This window comes from Camelina sativa, chromosome 20, assembly GCF_000633955.1.
Source record: "Camelina sativa cultivar DH55 chromosome 20, Cs, whole genome shotgun sequence".
NCBI classification, from domain to species: Eukaryota; Viridiplantae; Streptophyta; class Magnoliopsida; order Brassicales; family Brassicaceae; genus Camelina; species Camelina sativa.
In genome coordinates, this window is record NC_025704.1 from 24875871 (window position 1) to 24897232 (window position 21362).

The following is a 21362-nucleotide window of genomic DNA, read 5'->3' on the forward strand; positions in this document are numbered from 1 at the left end:
CGGTATTTGATATACAAGCTCTTCCTTCCTACAACACTGGCACCTGATACGTATTTATGGAGCTATACCAAAGATGGAACATATACAGTAAAATCAGGCTACTGGTTGGCGATGCATTCAAGAACGGAACCAGAGAGACCACAACCACCGTTTTCAACTTCACCGGTACTGGCAAATGGAATCTGGATTCTGGCAGATGCAGATAACACCAAAGCTAAAACACCTTTTGTGGCGAGTGGCATCAAGGGCTATTGGAGTGGGAGAAAATTTACTTAAAAGAAACATCAAGGTGAATCCATATTGTGCTAGGTGTTGTTCTATATTGGAAACTACAGACCATTTGTTATTTTCATGTCCATACGCAAGTCAAGTCTGGCGAAAGGCTGGTTTTCCCATTTCCCAGTTTTGTGATCCAAACAAACCAATTGAGGAGAAGTTATTGTCACTTATTGCACTATATAAGGATAAGTCTCTAGATGCAACATTTAGATGCCAACCTTTCTGGATCTTATGGCGGTTATGGAAAGGTCGTAATGATCTTGTTTTTAACAAGAAGTTACCTGCTGGCAGTACACTCTTAAACCAAGCAATAGCGGATACAAAGGATTGGCTAACTCATACGGAAACCACGACCAACCAACCAGTTCAGACAAGAATCAGACAGCGATGTCCTGGATGGACAAGACCTCAACCAGGCTGGGTAAAGTGTAACTACGATGCATCACATCATGAAGGAGACAGAGACTCTGGACTAGGATGGATAATCAGAGATTCAAATGGCCAATGCTCCACTATGCTATGGGCAAATTTCAAGGACGCCCAACTATTGAAGAAGCGGAATGCTCTGCTCTAGTGTGGGCAATACAATCATGCTGGGGATTGGGATACCGTTCGATGACAACATCAATGTCATACGGCTTCTCAATGAAGATGGCTACAATCCAAGATTGAAAAGATTCCTGGATACTATACGCGATTGGAAGCAGAATTTTACCTCCATACAGTTCTCCTACCGCAATCGAGAAAGCAATGCTTGTGTTGATAGTCTAGCAAGAACAGTAGTTTCACACCCCTCCTTATGGGAGCTCTATCATACTTGTCCTTAATTTCTAAGACAGATTGTAACTCTGATTCAAACTCTGTTGTAAACTCTGTTCAGTAATAAAATTATTGGAAGGAAAAAAAAAACAGGACATAGCATAAACCAGCATAGAGACTGCCACTGATTTCAACATTACTTCTTTTCGAGCAGGAGAGAGTTTCTTAGAAGTCCAGTGTGATGTTCTGTTTTTAAGTCTCAATTATATTTTCAAACATCTCATTCTTTTTTCGCCCAAACTGCTCAGGTAAGCCAAGATATTTACCTCCTCCACCCTGGTTCGGTATCTTTAAAATGGTTTTTAATCTTTCCTGAGTGGAACCATAAACATTTGAACCAAAGGTGATCATTGATTTATCCATATTGATTTATTGGCATGAATAATGCTCATAAACATCAAAGACATCTCGTAGGGCTTGGCAATTCTTTCTGTTTGCTTGACAGAAGAAGAGAGAATCATCCGCAAACTGTAAGTGAGTGATACGAGGAACGCCATTACCAATCTTCACACCCTTTATATCCCCATCTTTTGCATATGATGTTATAAGATGGCTTAAAATGTCTGAGCAGAGTATAAAAAGATATGGGGAAAGGGGATCTCCTTGACAGATTCCCCTTTCTGGTTGAATGAATCTCTTAGGTGAGCCATTTATCAGGACTGAATATGTGGGAGATCGAACAGCAGACATGATCCAACTAATCCAACGATCGCAGAAACCAAAGAGTTTGAGAGTAGTTTCCAGAAAGTTCCATTTGACTATGTCGTAGGCTTTGCTAATGTCGGTTTTCACGGCCATGTAAGTCTGAGACACACGTTTTCGAGATTTCAGAGCATGCATGACTTCATGTGCTATCATGACATTATCTTAAATGGTTCTTCCCGGAATAAAAGCAGCTTGTGAATCAGATACAATGCTATCGAGATGGGGTTTGAGGCGTTTTACCAGGCATTTAGAGATAATCTTATATAAAACATTGCAGAGAGCAATCGGTCTATAATCTGATAGAAGTTCTGGATTATCTATCTTTGGGATCATGCATATGTTAGTGTGATTAATGCCGTTTGTCATGGTGGAAGTCTTGAAAAGATGTAGTATTTCATTTACCACATCATGACCAACAATGGACCAACATTGTTTGTAAAAACGTGCAGTAAGACCGTCAGGTCCTGGAGCTCGGTCATCCCCAATCAAACATACAGCATCATAGATCTCTTGTGCAGAAAAGTCTCTAGTTAGGTTAGAGTTTATTTCATCTGTGACAGTTGCTTCAAAGTCAGCAAAATCAGATGGAGTTACTGAATGACCACTACTGGTAAATATTTTGGTGAAAAAGTCTTGTGCATGATCACCAATTTCCTTTTCGCTATGAATGAGTTGTCCTTGGTCAGTATAGATGGAATTTATTCTGTTCTAGAAGATCTAGTCTTTGCACAGGCATGAAAGTAGCTAGTGTTTTGGTACCCCTCTGCAATAAAATGATTTATGCTTTTTTGTTTCCAGTGTCGTTCCTCATCAGATTATGCTTTCGTAAGAGGACTCTGTATCTCTGGTACACGCTGTCTCTCTGATTGCAGGTTACTCTCCATTGCAGAGTTCAGTTGTGAGTGAAGTGCTTTAATCCTTGTTTCTGCATTTAATTGCGACTTATGTTTCAATGTAGACATACTTCTTCGACAATTAGCAATCTGTGATGTAATTGTTGTTGGTGAAATAGAAATCTTTTTTTGCCAACCCTCACGAACAGTGTCATAAAAATTTGGGAGCTCACATAATTGTTTGTCAAAGAAAAAATGTCTGTTACGCATTTCGTGCCTCACGTTTAGTTGCAGAGATAATGTTCGATGATTTGAACCACAAAAATCCATGAATTCAATGAAAGCATTTGGAAAGGTTCCAGCTCCCACACTATTAATCATACACCGGTCAAGACAACTTCGAACTGTATGTGTATAACGTTCACCTACCCATGTGAATTTGTCTCCTCTTGAGTTAATGTCATCCAAGTCACAGTGTGATATCATGTGTCGAAAGTTCCTAAAGGACCATTCATCTCTAAGAGGACCACCTCTTTTCTCATGATTTGATCTGATTTCATTGAAATCCCCAATGAGGATCCAAGGATCAATACGGTGAGAGGATAAAAGTTTAAGGACACATTGTATTGATCCTTGGATCCTCATTGGGGACACATGTGAAATTATCACATCTTAAACTTTTATCCTCTCACTGTATTGATCCTTGGATCCTCATTGGGGACACATGTGAAATTGTTATGTAGTGTTTTGTTAGTCCTTTTGAAATTCCATTTGATACCTATAAATTTTTAGAATAATTAATCAATATATCATTCTATTAATTATTAAAGTTAAATATATAACTTATATAATATTGCAACCAAGAATCGAAATCCTTCTCTCTAAGCTCCTCAAGTTTATCCTTGGTATATTCTGGATAGTAGGAGCTTATAACAGCCATGTAAATTTTGTTAAACAAAATAATTCATAGTAATTAAATTATTTATTCTAAACAATTTAATTTTATATACATAAGCATATTTTAAATACATACCTCTCATGTTCAAGAATATCCTCATAGTTGGTAAGAATATACATGTGCAAGTGAGTATACTCCTGCGCTGAAAGTTTAAAATTCTTCCCTTTTCCACTAAGGCGGCCGATTTGAGTAAACAAGCGTGGAACGTATACGGACTATGTTGGTTGCTCGCCACCATCGTCATGACGAGAAGGACGTCGACTCTTCATACGAACTTGCGAAGGAAAGTAATATTCCGCAAAGTGTGAGGCTTCTTCATTAATGCTTTGTGCCACAATTGAACCCTCGATTTTGCTTAAATTTTTAACTTTTTTATTTAGGTGAAACATGTACCGCTCAAAAGGATACATCCATCGATATTAAACAGGGCCACCAAGTGCTGCTTCTCGTGGTAGATGAATAGGTAGATGTTCCATAACATAAAAAAACGGCGGAAATATCTTCTCAAGATTGCAAAGAAGAATAGGTATATTTTGTTCCAAATTGCGGATACTGTCAACAGTAAGTGTTCTTGTGGATAATACCCAAAAGAAAGAACCAATTCCTACATAATAGACAAAAGAAATTTTAATATTACTATTAATTATTAATAGATATAAAATATGTTCATTGTTAACAAATGTACCTGCAATTGCTTCGTGTACATTTGTTGGCAGAAGATTGGCAAAAGCAAATGGAAGAATTCGCTGCATAATAACATGACAATCATGACTCTTCATTCATATAAATTTTCCTTCTCTAATATCAACACAATTATGCAAGTTAGATGTGTAACCATCAGGGAACTTCATATTGTGGGTAATACAGTTGAAAAAGCCACATTTGAAGCCGCATTTAACCGATATATTGGAACTGAGCATCTCCCGTTTGCCATTACCTCAAGCTCAGGCCTATAGCAAGTCTAATCTAGACTTCAAATTGTCCTTTGTCTTTCCTGGAATGTTTAGGACGGTGTTCATGAGGTTGTCAAAGAAGTTCTTCTCATTGTGCATGACATCAAGATTATGCTTTAACAAAAGGTCTTTCCAATATGGCAAATCAAAAAGGATGCTCTGTTTATGTAACACCCGCAACCCATTTTTTTTGGTAGTTTGGTGAGGGTGTCGATCGACACCACAGGAGATGTCGATCGACACTAGTTGTTGTCGGTTCGATTGGTTCGATTTTTAATCGTCCAGATTCTGTGGTTGGTTTAGGGAAACCCTAAACTCTAGTTTTAAAAGGAGAACTCGACCTTTTCTCTTCCCTTTTGGCCGTTTTGACAAAGAAATAGAGAGAAGAATGAGATTTTCGATTTTGAGAGAGATTTGTGAGTTTTCTTAGCTGTTCTTGTGAGATTTGGAGCTAGGAAGGATCTAGAGGCTTGCTAGGAGGGTTGGATTCGTTGCTTTTGGTCTGAATATTCCTGCAAAGAGGTGAGTGCATGACCATGGCTAATCTAAGCCTTTGATTTCCTTGTTCTTGCTTGTTTGTTGTTGTTTTGTGTGTTTTTCTTGCTGAGATTGGTTGCTACAGGTTCCTATGGATGTATTTGGCTTGGGTTATGAGTATTGGGCGATTTGGAGGTGATTGGGAGGGAGATTCGACTCTCGGCTTTGAGTGGATCGCGATTGCAGAGGGAGTGTCGATCGACACCACATGGTGTCGGTCGACACCAGCAAATTGGGCATCGATCGACACTGTGGGCTAGTGTCGGTCGACACCAAGGCCAGTGTCGGTCGACACTTGGCTGGTGTCGGTCGACACCTCCCTTCCAGCGAGACGATGTTTGATTTCCTGGTTTGTTTGTTTTGTTTGTTGTTTGTTTGGAACATTGGAATCAATGTTGCTTGTATGTATAGCCCAGTAGATGGGAGGATTGTCTCACTGAGTGTTTACCAAATATTCATGCATCTCAATATGTGTTTGTGGTGCAGGTAAAGGCAAAGTGTGATCGTGGAATCAAGGCAATAAAGAGGAGGATGTTCTAGGGACTCGATTGGATGTTGTTTGGCATTGTTAGGTTGCTAGAGTTGAGTCATTAGAAACATTGCTAGGTTGCTGGTTTCATGTCTTCTGATGATTGGTTATTGGATTATTGTTTATCTTGTTATTGGATATTGCTTATGCTATAGTAGTGGTTTTATTATTGGATATTATTGGATATTGTTGGATATTGTTGTTCGTATTGTTATTCCGCTGTTGATTGTGATTGTGGTTATGATAGACTCCTAAAGAGGAATCTGCTCCCAAGAACACACTTTGCAAGGTCTTGAAGGTGAATGGACGGAATGATGAAGATGAATGGGTTGAAGATGCAATAGATCGATCAAATGGAAGGTAAAGGGGTGGTTTATGCAGCGGATCGAAAGAGATGGAATGGTGAAATGATGCAGCAGATGAAAAGGGGATTGAAATGAACTTCCAAGAGAGATGGAAATCTCTTAGACTTCAGGCTCGAATTCCACTTAGATATGACACACTAAGAAGAAAACAAGTTGAGAAGATATTACACACTTCTCAGATCAAACAAGTAAAAGAAAGGTTTTTGATTAAAATGTTTGATGAGAAATAAAAGAGAGATACATGGTCTTTAAATAGGAGAAGGGGAGGACGAGATAGAGGAGAGAAAACCCTAGACAACCTTGCAAGTTCAAGTTCAAGCTTATGCAAGATGTCTACGAAATTACAAAAGCAATAAATGCAAAGTTTGAATGAGAAAGAAATAGAAAATGGGCCAAGGCCTTTGTGGGGAACCTTGGACCACGACTTGGGCTGGTAAAGGGGGGTTTGAAAATGTTACTTAGGCCTCATTAAAAACTTTGTCAAGAAAACCCAATGGGACAAAACTTGACCAAGGGAAAAAGAGCACCAAAGCAACACTTTACCCTTTACCTAGCACCTTGAGCTGTGAGCATGGTGAAAGTGGTTTGAGCCACGTCTTCTAGCTTCTTGTCCAGCTCCTTAAGTAGCCCAGTGATGGCTTGGTTGAACCTCTTAGATCTTGATCTTGTTAATAGACCGTTCGGAACACACAAGGCTTCCTGCATAACGCCTTCTTCCATCGGCAGAACGTCTTCCTCTTCTGGTAGAACGTCTTCTTCTTTTGGCTGAACGTCTTCCTCTTCTGGCATAACGTCTTCTTCTTTTGGCAGAACGTCTTCTTCTTCTGGCAGAACGTCTTCCTCTGGTTCAAGCTGCTCCTCAGGTTCGTATGGTTTGGTTGAGCTGGCCATAGTCTCATCATCTTCTCCCACTTGAAAAGGATTTGACCTCAAATCCGAATTATCTGCACAATAAGGAAGAAGATCAGAATCGTTGAAACTGCCACTAACTTTGTACTTACCTTGGAGGTCGAGTTGGTAGGCATTGTTTTTGATTCTTTTGAGCACAGTGAATGGTCCATCAATCCTCGGCATTAGTTTGGATGCTCGCTCCTCCGGGAAACGCTCCTTCCGAAGATGAACCCACACTTGATCACCCTCATTGAAGACGACCTCTCTACGCCCTTTGTTCGCATACTTCTCATAAAGTTTCGTCCGGGCCTCCTAGTTCTCCTTAGCCTTTTTGTGAACCTGTTTAACTAATTTGGCCTATTTCTTGCCATCAAGACTTGTTCTCACACTCAAAGGTAAAGGCATTAGATCCAAAGGAAAAGTGGGGTTGAACCCATAAACAGTTTCAAATTGAGAATACTTAGTCGCAGAATGCATAGAATGATTATAACCAAATTCTACATGAGGCAAGCAATCCTCCCATGTCTTAAGGTTCTTTTTGATAAGCACATGCAACAAAGTAGACAAAGTTCGATTCACAACTTCAGTTTGCCCATCAGTTTGCGGATGACATGTAGTAGAGAAAAGCAACTTAGTTCCTAATTTAGACCACAAAGTTTTCCAAAAATAACTAAGGAACTTAGTGTCACGATCAGAAACTATGGTCTTAGGAATGCCATGCAATCGAACAACTTCCTTAAAGAACAAGCTAGCAACATGAGATGCATCATCAGTTTTATGACAAGGAATGAAATGCACCATTTTAGAAAAGCGATCAACCACCACAAAAATAGAATCCTTACCTGCCCTAGTCCTAGGCAATCCAACCACAAAATCCATAGATATATCAGTCCAAGGATGCAAAGGAATAGGTAAAGGGGTATACAAACCGTGGGATTGAACCTTAGCCTTAGCTTGTTTACAAGTCGCACACCGTTCACATAGTCGTTCAACATCTCTTTTCAATCGCGGCCAGTGGAAATGTTCTTGCATCATCTTATAAGTCTTAGCAACTCCAAAGTGACCCATTAGACCACCTCCATGTGCTTCCCTTAGAAACAATTCTCTCAAAGAAGAGTGAGGCACACAAAGTCTATTTTCAAAGAACAAATAACCCTCATGTCGATAATACTTTCCAAAAGCAAACTTCTCACAAGATTGAAATATTTTGCTAAAATCCGAATCAGTGACATACAAATCTTTTATCTGCTCAAAACCTAGCAATCTTGCATCCAAAGAAGTAAGCAAAACATACCTCCGAGATAATGCGTCGGCAACAACATTATCCTTACCTTTTTTGTACTTGATCACATATGGGAAAGTTTCTATGAATTCGACCCACCGCGCATGACGTTTGTTGAGCTTTTGTTGACCCTTTAAATGCTTAAGAGATTTGTGGTCAGTATGAATGACAAACTCCTTTGGCCATAGATAATGTTGCCACGTTTGTAGGGCTCGGACCAAAGTGTAAAGCTCTTTGTCGTAGGTCGGATAATTGAGTGTAGCTCCTCCAAGTTTCTCACTGAAGAAAGCTATGGGCTTATGATCCTGCATCAAAACAGCTCCAATACCTATGCCTGAGGCATCACACTCATTCTCAAAAGTTTTCATAAAATTTGGAAGAATTAAAACAGGGGAATTAGTAAGCTTCTCTTTCAAAGCCTGGAAGGCATTTTCTTGTGCAGCTTCCCATTTGAAACCAACGTCCTTCTTGATGACTTCCGTAAATACTAGACTCGTTCTTGGTTCTAAAACAGTTGAGTTTGTAATTTTTGAACGAGTAAAACATTTTATAAAATTCCTGTAAGACGAAGCGACAGATCTGAAAAACACAAAAGTGACGATTGGAATTCAAAACCTGGTTGCAGAGGGGTTGCTCTGATACCACATGATAGACTCCTAAAGAGGAATCTGCTCCCAAGAAGACACTTTGCAAGGTCTTGAAGGTGAATGGACGGAATGATGAAGATGAATGGGTTGAAGATGCAATAGATCGATCAAATCGAAGGTAAAGGGGTGGTTTATGCAGCGGATCGAAAGAGATGGAATGGTGAAATGATGCAGCGGATGAAAAGGGGATTGAAGTGAACTTCCAAGAGAGATGGAAATCTCTAAGACTTCAGGCTCGAATTCAACTTAGATATGACATACTAAGAAGAAAACAAGTTGAGAAGATATTACACACTTCTCAGATCAAACATGTAAAAGAAAGGTTTTTGATTAAAATGTTTGATGAGAAATAAAAGAGAGATACATGGTCTTTAAATAGGAGAAGGGGAGGACGAGATAGAGGAGAGAAAACCCTAGACAACCTTGCAAGTTCAAGTTCAAGCTCATGCAAGATGTCTAGGAAATTACAATAGCAATAAATGCAAAGTTTGAATGAGAAAGAGATAGAAAATGGGCCAAGGCCTTTGTGGGGAACCTTGGACCACGACTTGGGCTGGTAAAGGGGGGTTTGAAAATGTTACTAAGGCCTCATTAAAAACCTTGTCAAGAAAACCCAATGGGACAAAACTTGACCAAGGGAAAATGAGCACCAAAGCAACACTTTACCCTTTACCGAGCACCTTGAGCTGTGAGCATGGTGAAAGTGGTTTGAGCCATGTCTTCTAGCTTCTTGTCCAGCTCCCTGAGTAGCCCAGTGATGGCTTGGTTGAACCTCTTAGATCTTGATCTTGTTAATGGACCGTTCGGAACATACAAGGCTTCCTGCAGAACGCCTTCTTCCATCGGCAGAACGTCTTCCTCTTCTGGCAGAACGTCTTCTTCTTTTGGCTGAACGTCTTCCTCTTCTGGCAGAACGTCTTCTTCTTTTGGCAGAACGTCTTCTTCTTCTGGCAGAACTTCTTCCTCTGGTTTAAGCTGCTCCTCAGGTTCGTATGGTTTGGTTGAGCTGGCCATGGTCTCATCAGGTTAGGTGGCTAGTGGATATGGGACCACTAGTTGTAGTTTATTTATATATCTATTATTTATTATTAAAAAAAAAAGTCGGTCCTTTCAGTTTATGCCAATTGTGATTTACACCAGCACCGTCAACAGGATCATGTCCATTACCACCAACGTCAGGAGTCCTTATGCTCCAAAATCTCTAAACTGAGTCAACATAGTCTCACCATCTATAACAGGAGGTGGATCAGCATACACTGTCTTATTCTTCTTAAACAAATTCCTTGAACGACGATAAGGGTAATCAGGTGGTAGAAATCTTTGGTGACAATCAAACCAACATGTCTTCCGTCCGACTTAATTGGAATGCATCTGTGTTATCTTGACAATACAGACATGATAGTCGTCCATGAGTGGTCCATCCAGAAAACATACCATATGCTGGAAATTTGCTTATGGTCCACATTAATGTCGCTCGCATCTGAAAATTTTGTTGAGTTGATACATCATATGCTTCAACACCGTGCTCCCATAACATAACTCATAAATAAATGGCTGGAGGAAGATATCAAGTGACCTCTTTGGATGCTCTGGACCGGGAACAAGAACTGTGAGGAACAAACACTCTCGACGCATGCACAACGATGGTAGCAGATTGTAAGGTGTTACGACTACCAGCCACAATGAATATTGCCTCCTTGCTTCCCAAATGGGTTGAAACCATCTGTACAGAGTCCTAAGTAAACATTTTGTCGCTCAAACGAAAAATTCGGATACACTGACTGAAAATGTCTCCATGCTTCTGCTTCTGAAGGATGTGTGATCTTTCCTTCTTCTCTTCTATGCTCTGCATGCCATCTCCTTGGCTCAGATGTACGTTCATATTGGTATAACCTCTTTAACCTTACTGCTAAGGGTAAATACCACATTTGTTTATAAGGAACGGGAACCCTGCCACTTGTTTCTTGAAACCGTGGTTTGCGACACCATTTACATCTTCTACAAATTTTGTCTTATCTCCAGTATATCATGCAATTGTCGATGCACATATCTATTATCTGATACGGCAACCCAAGACCAGCAACCAGTTTCTGAACCTCGCAGTATGAAGCTGGTTAATTATATTCAGGCAAAACGTCTTTCACAAAATATGCTATCGCATGCACACAGTCCTCAGCTAAATTGTAGTTTGTCTTAATCGTCATCAATCTAGTTGCAGATGATATAGGAGAATGACCCTCTCTACCTCCTGTGTATAGCGGTTGTTTCACTACATCTAACATTCCAAAAAAATTGTGGGCTTCTAAATTAGGTTCATCTATCCTATCTCCATCACCACTAGTCGACTGCATATTTTCCCTATATCCAACATTCACCATCTCAAAAGTACCTACACTAAAATCTATATCCGTTCTCTGTTCTTCTAAGCTAACAACAATATTTGGTTTGCTAGTACTAGCATATTTCGTCGGGATATGGTCCAGAATTCCCGACGGACCAAATCCCGTCGGTGGTTACCGACGGATTACCAGCAGATTACGAGAATCCGTTAGAAATAGCCGATGGGATTTGGTCCGTCGGGAATTCCATCGGAAATCACCTTGTTTTCTTGTAGTGATATATGTCTTAAAACACGTGTAACACCCTGACCGCCACCTCTTAGTGGGCCCCATGTCCAATACCAGTCCATGGGCCCACCTTCCTTAATGGGCCTCACGTCCTCTCACTAGGCCCGTGAGCCCATCCAAATCCGACGGTCGGTTTGCTACATCCGAGAGGCTTCAAATACTTGTTACTGTCCCTACAAATCACTACATGATCTTTCCCTGTGTTTTTTCCTCACTCGCACAGTTCCGACAGTCACTTCCCGGAAGGTCACCCATCCTGAGAATACTCCTGTTCAAGCACGCTTAACTCTGGAGTTCTCTCAGGACCCTTGACCGAAAATATAAGTGCACTTTGGTGATATAGGTAGCCAAATCAATTCTTTTAAACCTCTCCGCAAGTCTCTGAAACCGGAGTGTCACAATTCACCCCCACTAACAGTTTGCAACGTCCTCATTGTGCACCAAGACCGTCACCCCTGATGGTGTGAGCCCACTCGACTCCACACTCATCTAGGATTGGCTCTGATACCACTTGTAACGCTCTGACCGCCACCTCTTGATGGGCCCCATGTCCAATCCCAGTCTATGGGCCCACCTTCCTTAATAGGCCTCACGTCCTCTCACTAGGCATGTGAGCCCATCCATATCCAACGGTCGGTTTGCTACGTCCGGGAGGCTTTAAAGACTTGTTACCGTCCATACAAATCACCACATGATCTTTCCGTGTGTTTTTTCCTCACTCGCATAGTTCCGACAGTCACTTCCCGGAAGGTCACCCATCCTGAGACTACTTGTAACAACCCATCCCGTGGACCCCACTAGCCCTCCGCTAGCTTGCCCCCATATGCCCCAAGCTGGCCCTGCAGAGCATCGATCCTAACGCATCACTGTGGATATCCAAATCCATCAGTAGATTATTGGTGCACCAGGCGTTCCTCGAACCATGGTCCCCACCCTTTAACAATCTTCCCTTAAGACAAGCTGTCACCAATTCATTTAGATATCCACAGTGATGGGTTAGGATCGATGCCCTGCAGGGCCAGCTTGGGGTCCGTTGGGACGGCTAGAGGGGGGCTAGTAGGGTCCACGGACAGTCCGTGGGGGTCCACGGGACGGGTTGTTACAACACGTCAGGGACTAGTTTTACAATTATGGAAAACTTCGGGTAACTTTGTAAAACTTCCAAAACTTTGCTTCGTGTGTTGGCTTACACCCGTGTCAACCAACACCTAAAGTGGCGTCGACCGACACCATCACTCTTGATCGGCTCCAAGTTGATTTCTTCCGGTTAAATGCTCCAAAATAATCCAAATTGCTCCATCAATACCAAAATCCTAGAAAACCTGTAAAGACTCAAAAACATCCTAGAAAACAAATCAAAAGACTCAAAAACACACTTATATTATGGTTAAAAACCGCAAAAACCATGGTATATCATCGGGTGATTATACGGTTCGTTCAGGATACTGGTTATCTATGCACATCCAAACCAACCGAATGCTCTTCCCCTTGTACCACATGGATCAACAATACGAAAGAATAAGATTTGGAAACTCAATATCCTACTTAAAAATAAAACAATTTCTTTGGCGTATTCTATCAAAATCGCTATCTATAAATACATGTCTAGCCACCAGTGGGATGAATTTAGATCCAGTAAGTCCTAGATGTTTTCAGACTGACGAAACCATTGAACACATCCTCTTTATGTGCCCATATGCTGAATCAATATTGCAACTATCGAATATTCATGCTCCTTTCATTTTAGGATTCTGAATTCTTCATCGAACTTTATTTGATTATCATGCTAATGACACTCCATCTAACATGAAATATATTTCTTTTTGGCAATGATGGGATGTTTGGAAAACCAGAACCAAATTTATCTTTGATGGTATCCATGAAAATCTGAAAACTATTGTTATGCATGCACAATTAGATGTTTGAGAATGGTCACATCATCTAGAACGAGATCAAGTAAAGGATCAAGAAAAACAGCAGGCAATTAAAAAATGGATAAGACCTACACATCTCGTTACTAAGTGTAATTATGATGCTACTTTCGACCCTTCTACTAATCAAGCAAAATCTGTTTGGATACTTCGTGATTAAGATGGAGTTTCTCAAAGCTGAGGAGCTTCAGTTTTAGGCTATATGTCATCTCCATTGGAAGTAGAAGCCAAGGCTTTATTAGTGGCAATTCAACAAACCTGGATCCGAGGACTTACAGCTGTTGTGTTTGAGGGAGACAATGACACGCTTACTACGATGCTTAACAAGGATCATTTCGACACAAGTATTGGAGGTATCACCAACGACATCAAGTATTGGTAATCTCAGTTTCAAAGGATTCAATGTTTACTCATCCAGGAATTGTAATAATGTTGTTCATTTGTTAGCAAAATTCGGTTGTAATTCAACTATTTTTTACTCACGGTGTTTTTCACCTCCACCATGGCTATCAAGCCAGTTGTATAACAATTATATTAATTCATCTATCTAAATTATTTTTGCTGAAAGAAAAAAATAAACCTATATGTATTATATATATCTTATTATATAAAGTTCAATGTCAAAATTACTAATTAACAAGATTGTGACAAGTGTCAATTGTATCATTCAGATATTACAAGATTGTACAAGTGGAAATTCCTCAGTTAGTTGTCCAAGCCGGAGGGAAAGGGTTTATTAAAGAAACTTCAGAGATAAGAGAACGTGAAACACATGCAAGATACTCCGCCTTCGTATTTGCTGCACACGGGATCTAGGAGATGAAGAATAGTAGAAAGGACTCCAGAGAGTTAAACTCATCGACTAGGTTGGAGAAAGACGGGCAATCTTAGACTGCACTATAGTGAGTAACTCAGCACAGTCAGTCTCAAAATGTTGACAAGTGATTCCTACAGCATGTATCCACTCCATGGCCCACAACAAATCTTCTAACTCCAAATGGAGGGGGAAAGGCTCCGTCTTAGACACGAGGTAAAAAACATGGACATGCGAAGATGGAGATAGAGCTGACATGACCACCGTAAAAGAGAGCGCCTCTTCCCAGGCTAACTTATCGTCCAAAACTTTAGCAATTATATCATTTGCCTCAATCTCTAAACCTTGAAAAACTTTTATATTTATGGCTTTCCAGATTGCCCATAAAATTCATGGTAATTGAAGAAACTGATCACAATCACCCTTTTGAGAGGCACCCTTCCAGAAAAAAAAAATCCAAATTCGATTACACCGACTCATATGTAAAACCCTTTGACGAGACCAGAGTTGGAGCTAAATCCCAAACTTTACACGAGCGAGAACATTAAAAGAAAACATGATTAATAGTCTCAACCGTAGAGTCACACTTTTTACACCAAATGTCACATTGGATACCTTGGTGTATCTATTTACTTTTATAGATAGATTACTAAAATTTTGACTTTATATTCTTTTAAAATTAATTTTATTTTTAAAAATCTAAACCCGCACACGGGCAGGTCCTAATCTAGTATATATATATAACTCATATACTAGAGTTTCTTAAAATTGTTTTTTATGTGATGGAATCTCTATTTGATAAAATTAACGCATGACATAGTAACTTTAGAAACCAAACTTTGTATAATAATTTGTTTTAATAAAAAACTTATTTTCCATACAATTCCCTTGGTCTCAGCTTCCAGCACAACAAATTTAATAATTTTCAGCCAACCAAAAAGGTCACTGGTAAGTTAGTCCATTTATGTTTCCAAATAGTATTTTCTAATGGACCGATTTTGAGAGGCGCTTCCAAATCCTACTAATATTGATTACCATGTCGGTATCCAGAAAGATTTGTTTACTAACTAGATATTCACCCGCGGTACACCACGGAGTTAATTTTCTTATAAAAAAATATAATTTTTATTATATATATAACTAATGTTTAATTTGTATTTTTTTAAAAATTTACAACCTTACAAATATAGATATATTAGTTAGTATAGAAATTAGAAAGTATTTTGTTAGTAGTATAGAATTCCTACGTGTACTAAAAGTAGGAAAGTTATATCGACAGCTAATACTTAAGTATGTATGTTTTGTTCATATATTTATAGAAAAGTAAATATTATATTCATAAATTATAAACAAACCAACAAACTAATTGACCCGTGGTTCAACCGGTCCGACTAATTGACCCAGCAACTCGAAAGACTTCCGGTCTGGTTTTAAAAACATTGTCGTTTATTGATTAAGCCGATTGTTTAGGAAATGTCTGTATGGAGAAAATATTGTTTTGTAAAATTGAAAACTTAATATTAATTAAATTAATTATAAACTTAATAATTAATATTAAAGGGAGTGGTTCCGATTGTTTTGGAAATTTTATTAAGATAGAAAATCTTGTTTTCAAAAATCAAAATTTAATATTAATTAATTAAATAAAATAAATTAATAATTAATGCTAATAACATGCTTGTAAATAGGTTGCAACTTCAGAATTTATTTGTTAAATGTCTCAAAAAATATATATATAGATATTGATTACCATGTAGATATACTAATTTTTTTTTTTGTCTTCGTTCAGAATATTATATTTATGAAAACATGATGAGCTGTCTCTATAAGGTAATATATAATTTAAAACTGAGGAATGCTTGACTAATTACATTAACTTTTGAATATAGAAAGCAATACTACCATAAAAATTCATATGTACATACAAATCCTTGCCACATGGTCATCATTCTATGGTTTCAATTTTATATAAATTATATCATTCGATTGAAGAAAAGAGACCACCATACTTTGATTAGTTTTATGAAATGTTTTTTGAATAGTGGATATTACGTATGGTTTGATTAGTGGTGTCTGGTATAAGGGTTTTCGATGAATTTTTTTCTTTCTTTTTTATAAATAATTTGATATTATCGTAATGTTTTGTTTGCAGATGTTTTTAAATTTCATCTTTGAAGCAAATACATTTAAAGATCTTAAAAGATCTAGCAACAAATGTTTGTTGAAACCTGAACTTTATTTTAAAAGTTATTTCTTTTGATAAGAATCCTGTCAACGAATTTCGTCCGAAATCTATCTATTTGGCGCGCAAACTATTTATTCAATTATATCATGCCTTTATTAGTTTTATCGATTTTGCATGTAATTATAGTTTACAAGTTTTCAGTTTTAGATTTCAGTAGCATGAGTCTCTTATTCTTCGCCATATTTCCACCACCCAATTCAAGTGTTATAATTACATTTCTTTCTAGATTAGAGATAACAATAAAAGAAGAAAGCATCGCCTCAAATGAACTGACAGCCACTTGACTGGGATCGCAAAGAAAGTTAAAATCTCTAATTTCAGTCTTTCTTAGCAATCCCATTCAATTTCGGTTTTGTCCATCTGAGGTGTTGTCTTCTTATTCTATGGTGATCTCTAATCCAGGAAAAATGCACCACTATAACTTGAATGGACAGAGAAACTATAATTATGAACGAGAGACCAATGTTATTGAATACTATAATTACATTTCTGGAATAATCACCATCACATTTCCCGTTTGTGAAAGAAAAAAACAAAGAAATTATCAGAAAACTGGATGAATTATAACGCCTTAGCTTATTTTAGACCATGCTAATTAGTTTCAAAATAGATGCAGTATTTTTGGCAGTATTCTTATATAGTACTAATTGTAGAGATTTATTAGAGAAATATAAAATCGTAGAAAATAACAATAATATTTTTTCATTATATCACAAATTAATCTACTTTTTTATATATAGAGCTCTCTAAATTCGCACAGCACTGCACTTAGTTACCTATGTAAATAATTTCCCTTCGTATTGGCTTGTTTGAGTCAATCTTGTATGCTGTTGTCAAAAAAAAAAAAAGAGCTCTCTAAATTAACATGTGTCGAGATAATGTGATTTAGAAATTTGAGAAACTGAACTTTATAAAATATATTTTTTTTTTTGTTAAAGAACTTTATATAATAATATGCCATTCATAATATACGACATTTTACATTCTAGTTATCTTTTTTTTTTACATTTCAATACAATAATATAAATTTTCTGTCCATTTATCTCTTCTTGTTTTGGTGTCGATCTTTATTTTCTGTCGAAATTGAACGTGCATTATTGTGTGTAGCAAAGATATTGACAGTCATATTAAAACTAGAGAGAGCATATGACATTTAGATTCAGCCGAAAACCAAAACTAAAGCTAAATGCAAACCACCTTAAAGAGTTTTATATTTGAATTACGAGGAAAAAAAACTAAAAATTAAAGAAAGGAGCAAGAACAAGCTCACTATGGAAAAAAGTCTTCACATACTATTTCTCATTGATTCCCACATCAGCTGGTTTACCTAATAAAATATATTTGGAATTATCGACATCCTATCTTGCAATAATCAAAACCGCGTCACGTTTGAATGCTTTGTTATCTAGTGATCGGTTTTGACTATCCCAAATATACTTATACCGCAAGACCTTATTTATATAACTGTCTCACATTCAACCAAAACACAATCACGGATTCAGATCTGTGGACTTTAAATATGTGGGTTTAAGCTAACGAGTCATGAATTCAATTTTTTTAAGAGGTCTAATACCATCGATGATAAGATTGGATCTACGCTAGTATATTGAATCACTATTTTCTAGACAAGTAATAGTCAATGAGAAACAAAAGGGTTAATATTTTTTATACGTTTGTCATTTGTTTCTATAAGAACAAGAGGGTCAACTTATTAAAGATTAATGACAAGTTGGAGAAAATTAATAAAGTTTACGTTTCTATCCTGAAACGACCCCACTCCATTCGAGTACATAAATGAAAGTCTAAAATCATGAAAATGAAAGTTTAAAGAAAAATCATATCAAGATATGAGAAAGACAATGTTTGGTCAAGTACTAATTGTGCTTCTTCTTCTCGGCACCCACCTTTGCCGTACCGAGTCAGCTATTCCTTCTGGTCAACAACCATTACTCCAAACAGGTTCGTGTTTCCTTACAAACACATATACAAACTCACATATTTATAGGACTTGTTGATGAACATGGTCTCGAAGTAGCACTGAAACGGGTAGAGGAATTAGAAATGGGTACAGAAACAGAGATGGAAACCGGCAAAGCGAAAATTTATAGATATGGATACGGCATGGATACTTCAATAATTATATAAGAAAAGATACACATACCTTGATTGAGAAGTGATTAGAAAAGCTAATGAAAAAAGAAGAGAGGGGAAAGCATTTATAAAGTTGAAAAAACGTAAAAGAGATGAAAATATAGTTGTAAAACAATTATAGCTCAATGATTTAGTTATACGTTAATTAGTTTCATTGACATGCAAGCATATATGTCGTAGATTCTATTTTAGAAAAGTCATTACATTTTTCTCATTTTAACTTTTTAGTTACATAAATTTTCGTTTAAGATGTTTTTCTTGGTCTGCGTATGTGTTAATAAATACGATGAGTAATCATCAATCTAGTACCATGTCTAACTGATATAATTGAATAAAATTAAAATGAAGGGAGGAGAATGATGAGTTATCATATGCTGATTGAGGGACCAGTAAGACCATCGCAAAGCCAACAAGGTGGTGGAAAAATTTCTAATGATTCTTCCAGTCCCACCGATTAGTTTTTCGGTTTCTCTTCAATTTCCATTTTCCAATTTTATGAAATCTTAAATTTTTACTTTCTGTTGTTTTTTCTTCAACTCACCGTAATCTATATAGTAGTTTACGTGGTATTTCTGTTGTTTCGAGTAATGAAATTTCTGTTACCGCCTCATCATGTTCAGTTTAAGAAAGTAATTATTTTCATATATAAAACATTTGAAACGTAATTTATATTTCTCAAGTACTAATATATTTTCCATTACATTTTTGTACATGTACTTTTGTACCAAGTAGATGATTCGTAAACTGGTGCCTTTTAAATTAAGATATGAGCGAAACTTAGATTACTCTCTGACTCTCTGGAACCTATGGAACGATAACCAATTAAAGACATTCAAAGTGGCTGTCCATAGTTGAAAGATTCAAAAATCAATCTATCCAACCCTATGATGACTAATGAAACTACTATAAATTAGTTATAGAAGGAAAATAAAAAGGGGATTTGGTTCACTTGTTAACAAGTATGTGTGGTTTGTGTATTATTAAACTAACATTGTAGATTCAAGATAAAGTTTTTAAATACTTGGATTTCCAAGAATGAGAAGGTGGGGTTTATTTTCTCATCGATCGATCAGTACTTTCTAGTGGAAAACAAGTGATTTTTGTTTTCTTTACCTTCTCAGCTGTAGTTGTTTTTATAAGAGGATGGTAGACTCTAAAATTTGTGAGGTGTTTAATGAAAAAATTCTTAATTATAATGTTCGAACTGCTCCTAAAAGTGAACAGTGAAATCTTCTCTTGATTTTGCAGCTGCATGTAGCTCAAGAATAGGAGAGGTTGAAGTTGAATAAGCATTTTGCAAGAATTAATCCCTCTTGACAATTTCTGAAATGCTATGTACAACAACATTTCTAATCGCCAGCAAAGGCGGCTCTCGATCCATTCCTTTTGTTTGCTCTATTCATGTTAATCCCTCTAGTCTTTTGGTACATCACACTTTAAGCTTTTACCCAATTGATTTTGGTCGTGGAATTCATCTGAATAACTGAATTGGTGTGATGTTAGTCACAAATTTTCAACTTAAACCAAAATTATCAAAATATCTTTCTTATCAAAGATATTTGGTAAACGACTATCTTAACATAATCTTAATTTCGTTTGAATGCTAAACATACTTATATGCAAGAACTTATTCATGTTTATCTTTATTAAAGAAAAGAAAAAAAATCATGTATTCATATTGTTTGGGAAAAAGTAATTGATTCATTTAGATACTACGGAAAACAAAAAATAGATGTAAAATAGTCGATTTTATTGATCAAATTCTCGAGCTCAAATACAAGAATTCAAGGTATAACAAATTAATCTATGAACCCTAGCCGTGTCTTAGACTTGAATCGTGTGTCTTGCGTTTTAGGTCTCTTGCTTTGCTATTGAAACGATTTGACCCGTTTTTTAAACTAGTCGACAAAAGAGGCTGCTGCCAAAGCCTATGTCGACTTCCCCTCCTTATATACCTTTGTTTAAGCTCACTTAAACCATGCCGCATCGAATTATCGAGTAAAACAAACCAAACGAACTCGAAATTAGGCTGTTTTGATCGATGCACCTACTGTGTCGATCAACGTACCTCCTTAAACCGACCAAACCGATTCGCGGATGTTACAGCTCTCGATGATGTCTTTTGTTGAGGTCGCTCTCCTTTTATAGAGAAATCTCTTTACCCTAATTCTTTAAGATATGTCTTGGGCTAACCGACTTTGTCTATGATAGGATCGGTCACGAGACCTTGACCCACTGACAGAGTCGGTCATTAGACTCTTGGTCAATTAATAGAGTTAGTGACAAAATGTACGGCCCATTGACAAAGTCAATCAAGAGACTCTCGGCCTGTTGACAGAGTCAGTCACGAGCTTCTGGCTCAATTCCAGAGTCGGTCACGAGCTCTTGGTCCATTGGCTTGATCACAAGACTTTTCACTTTTATTAGATAAATTCAAACTTGTGTTGACTTTATTTCTTTTGACCAAAAAAAAAAAGTTGACTTTATCTCTAGAATATGCGTTGACTCAATAAATTCTATTTTATTAATTGAGATGATAAAATTATACACAACACATATGATTCTTTCACTTTTATATATTTATTCATATTATACATTTGCATTCAACGAAAATAAAAACTTTGATCATGGATTGGCACTACAAGAAATATCCACATCGATAGCACATGACAATAACTCATTTTCCGCAACTGCTATGAAAGATAACTTTTTTTTTTCGATTACTCTATAATAACACTTAAACAACACTATAACAAAAAATCATGAAGCGGGAAGTAAAAATGACTTGTTCCGCCA

At 37.3% G+C, this 21362-nt stretch overlaps 1 long non-coding RNA gene across 1 annotated transcript; it reads left to right on the top strand.

Moving 5' to 3' along the window:
* Positions 18160-19266, top strand: LOC104771633. The gene is made up of 2 exons (XR_764878.2): positions 18160-18374; positions 18915-19266. It is a non-coding gene; the product is annotated as an uncharacterized LOC104771633 (long non-coding RNA).